The sequence below is a fragment of the Odontesthes bonariensis genome, chromosome 21 (genome assembly GCF_027942865.1).
Source record: "Odontesthes bonariensis isolate fOdoBon6 chromosome 21, fOdoBon6.hap1, whole genome shotgun sequence".
Classification (NCBI taxonomy): Eukaryota; Metazoa; Chordata; class Actinopteri; order Atheriniformes; family Atherinopsidae; genus Odontesthes; species Odontesthes bonariensis.
The window spans coordinates 12,122,999-12,127,418 of record NC_134526.1 but is presented as its reverse complement, the minus strand read 5'-3'; positions in this window follow the sequence as shown (position 1 = coordinate 12,127,418).

The following is a 4,420-nucleotide window of genomic DNA, read 5'->3' as shown; positions in this document are numbered from 1 at the left end:
AGGACTGCTCTTATTACTCTGACAGACTTATAGTTACAATGCTTTAATATGACAGGCATGATTTAAAAAAGACATGATGTTAGTTGGTGTAAATAAACATGACAGACTATTAGCAGCAATGCACCAAAGCCTTTGAGTTGCTAAAGTAACCCCTTAACTCAGTGTGTCCTTAAATTTGGGTTGTTTACACGATAGCAAGGAATTCATTTTAGGACAAGACATTTTAGTATCAATAATCCTAACATGTTTAGGTGTTTCTGAATTTGTTGCACAATAAATTTCAGACCTTAGAGACCTTTTCATCATGATGAAAATCACAAGAATGAACCATTTTTTTGAATCTGCCTAAAACAAATATCTATTTCTTTTTTCATAATTCACATGTAAGAATAATAAAAGAAAACAAAAGAGCAAATCACTGGCGTTTGCGATGCTGCTCACTTTATGTCAGCTTTACGTTTGTAACCCACATACAAATTGTTGTTGAGGAATCTCTCTTACCAAGACTATGAATCATGGAACCTGGTAGCCATTAACATGTGTTGGGATTAATAATTGATGCTAATCAAAGATGTATGACTGTCTCTCCTTGTTTGTCGCAGAGGTATAGTGTGTGCTGCACAGGTGACTGAGCTCTCATTGGCAGATGGGCGTATTACTTCATTTGTGACCCAGTTTGCACACATGCACAACAAAGACATCCTTATGAAGAAACTGGTTTGTCTTTGTCCTAATGCCTACAGTTATTAGCACAACCACTGAAATGCATTAGTTGTGGGCCATATCTGTGGGCACATTACTGTATTTATCTTGAGATGATAAAAGCCTTTTTTTGTGCATCTAATAAAATTAGAGATACATTATTCAGGTGGACAATCAGGTTGAGTTCAGTTTAAAGCCATCAAGCACACTAAATAATCATAATCTTATCACAGGTAAATAATTTGATTTGATACAGCATATCCGAGGCATTGTGGCCCCGGATAGATTGATGAATCGGTACTCTACATTAATATGTCTAATAATGTTTGGTTTTTATTTTCATGTTTTGGTATTCATTGTGAAGCACTTTGTGACTGTTATATGAGAGGTGCTATATAAATTAATTTTACTTACTTTACTAAAAACTCCACTTCTCTGACCTTTCTCAGCCTTTTCTGATAACAGTTTTCCCGTATCAGTTCACACATTTAGCTCTCAGGGACAACACCTGTGGGGCAGGCAGGGCAGAAAGGTTCACTGTCTCATATTTGATCACAGTATCTAAACACCCTTACCGCACAGTCAAAGCCTTTCGACCATGCTTGATTTCTTTATGAGACTCCTACTGCTGAACTATATTTAAGTAGTAGGTTACATGCAGAGAACATAAACTCACCAAATAAAAACTAACATTTTTGTTTTGATACAGTTTGATCAGTGCTGGTAGCAAACAACATTTGAAGTCCACCCTCATTCACTTAAAATGTGTTAGTGTTCAGAGTTGGGAGGTGCAACTGATGATAACTGAGGAGGCTGAAAATTTTGTAGGAGAAATATAAGTAGACTCAAAATCATGCATCTTTGAAAAGTTTGATGGTGGTTAACAGAATTTGGCTTCTTTGTGGTAAACCATGTCACCTATGTGTGAGTAAAAAAAACTTAACCCAGAAATAATTGTCTTCCCTCTGTCTCTCTGAGCAAAGGGGGAAGCAGTTCATGGACCATTTGACACTGTCCTCTCGGTTAAACATTATTCTTGCACTCAAACCTTTTATCTACGTCTGACTGATGAGCCTTCAGGGGGCCTTGAGTGCTCCTGCAGGTCTGGTGTGGCTTCCGTAATGCTGCCTTTGACCCAGCTTCAGCCCTCCTCGGTCTCACGGGAAACTTCACCATTAATTACTGTGACTTCATGGTATATCAATCAGAGACTCCCAGTAGGTCAAAGAACCATCCGTACAGATTTTAGAACATGTAAAAGAATTGATGAAGCCTGGTAAATTCATTCTAGAGATGGAAATATTACCTCTTGCTCAATTTAGGTGAATGTTTTTGAATGAAATTGATTTGAAGTGTGGCTCGTGCTTGCTGAACGATACTCGTGTGTGTAAGATGGATAGGAAAGCTGAGCTGTTGTTCATTTTTTCTTTTTTAATCCAGAAGTACATGTGGCAGCTGTGACACCTAACTGCTTGGTGTCTGTTTGGCTTTACATCACATGTGAAATTCAGTCCTCATGGAGTTATTGTAAAAAAAAATATATAAAAAATAAAAAAAATGTATAAATAAAAGTCGAATGATTCCTGAAGCAGATTTCTCTTTTGGGTGGAGAGCTGTGCAGATACAAAATCTAAAAACCACATAGTTATATTTCCTGTATAACAAATGTGCTATGCCTGAAAGAATGCTGATTTCATAAGCACTAGTGTCACGCAAGTGAATATTTAACAACACTCCCATTCAAGTTGTGGAGAGCGAATGTTCAATAAATCTTAGTATCATTGGCTAAACACATGGGCTCTTGTGAAATACAAAATGAACCTTTTTTTTTTAACCAGTAAATTTTTTAACTAAGTCTTCCACCACATAAGAAATTGTTTTTGCTTTTTCCCAGTAAATCTGTGGCGAGTCCTATGAAATATGAGTAGTCAGCCAGTCTTGGCACCAAAATATGTCCACCTTTGTTTTATTAATAGAAGGCACATTTTGTGACCGGTTTCTTAATAAAGCAATAGATCAAGCAACTATGAAAGAGAGAGTTTTCCAGGACCATAAGCCCTTTGAAATGTCATCTGAAGAAAACCCTATGCTTGGTGCCCCTTGTCAGCACCTCAGAACCTCTCTGCTTCCTAACATCCATCTCACTCTTGAAGAATATTCCCAGGTGGATCTGAGCTTTCACTGATGGAATGCATTGTAATGGTCTTTTCATTAAATGGAGCTACAGGGTGTGTTACCCGTTGCTGTAGAGGAGCCTTTTTCTCTCAAATCAAATCTCCACATTCGCAGTAAGAGGAAAGTGATTTCGATTTTGAAAATGCATTGCAGTTTCTTTTCAAATCTGCACATTTACATCCATTTTTTTCTTGCTTCTGTGTCCATCTTATGTTATGTATCATTAACACATTGCTAATTAGATTTGGAAAAGATAGATTTGTGACATTACACATGTGCACAGAGAGCGCTCAGGTTCAGTTCAGGCTTCAGTCAGCTATAATATCAGCAGACCCAGAATCCAGGCTCATGTGACCCTGATGTAATGTGCAGCTTGTGGATGCTCAATCGTTTTTTTTTTCATTTGATCCGTAACAATGCAGGATTACACAATTTTACTACAACAGGCTGAAAGCACAGGATTCACAGGCATGTGATGTGATGATCATTATTGTGTCATGTGGCAACATTGCATGGTTTGTGCAAAAAGAGGCCAAAAGTGAAAAAAATTGTGTCATAGTCTATTAACCTGTTTGCACTTAGTCATTTAATCTTTAAACACTTGTAGGTATAAAGAAATATAATTTTCAGACTTTTGGGATTATAAGCAGTTATTACTGATGAGAAACTTGAAAGATTTTAGGAGAAGTTTATTTGGAGATATTTTTTCCTATCATTTTAGGAAATAATATCTCCAAATAAACTTGTTAAAGACATGTTGAATGAAAGAGTAGGACTGTCAAATCCCCAAGATGAAACGCTCTACTGTTTTGCGTATGCCCATATCAATTAAGTTTGTCCACCAAGTCAAAATTCCAAGATTAAGATGTCTCATTTGTCATTTCCTCGTCATGAAATGTGGGGAAAACACACTTTTGACACATTAGAAAACATTCAGACCTAAAACATCACTACTTAAGATTCAAGCTTGATAAAACAAATTCTAATGTTGAATTCTCTATGGAAAGACACCACCCTCTGTACAAAATGTTATTTTTTTTCTGCATTATCATGCCACATCCTTGCAACCTATATTTTGATGTCTGCTAGTAATGTGACATTGGTTGGACTGTGTTCGTTTTCAGTAACGTATCCATATCAGAGATTCATGGCCTGGTAAGTTGGCAGGTGGAAGAGATATCTCAAACAGTGTTAACCTGGTTGACACATCTTTATCTTGAATAATTTGACAACCAGTGTGTTTCAACACAACTCCAGTCCAGTTATTCACAGTTTATTCAGCTCCGAGACAGAGTGTACCTAACTGAGCTGGATTATCATTTAAACATGCAGCCAAACATAGAGCCCCACAGAAAAAAAATTCAAGGTTCAGTGTGGCAGTGAATATAGAAGGGGAGGGTTAAGGTTTTATTCCTTGGACCCACACTGTCTGAGGATCGCTTAGTCACCCCCAGTTAAACGGGAGAAGCAGCGCCTCCCTGCGTACACACCGATTGGTTAGCGATCTTGACGGCTTTGCCTTCCCAACAGACCGTCTCCAGTC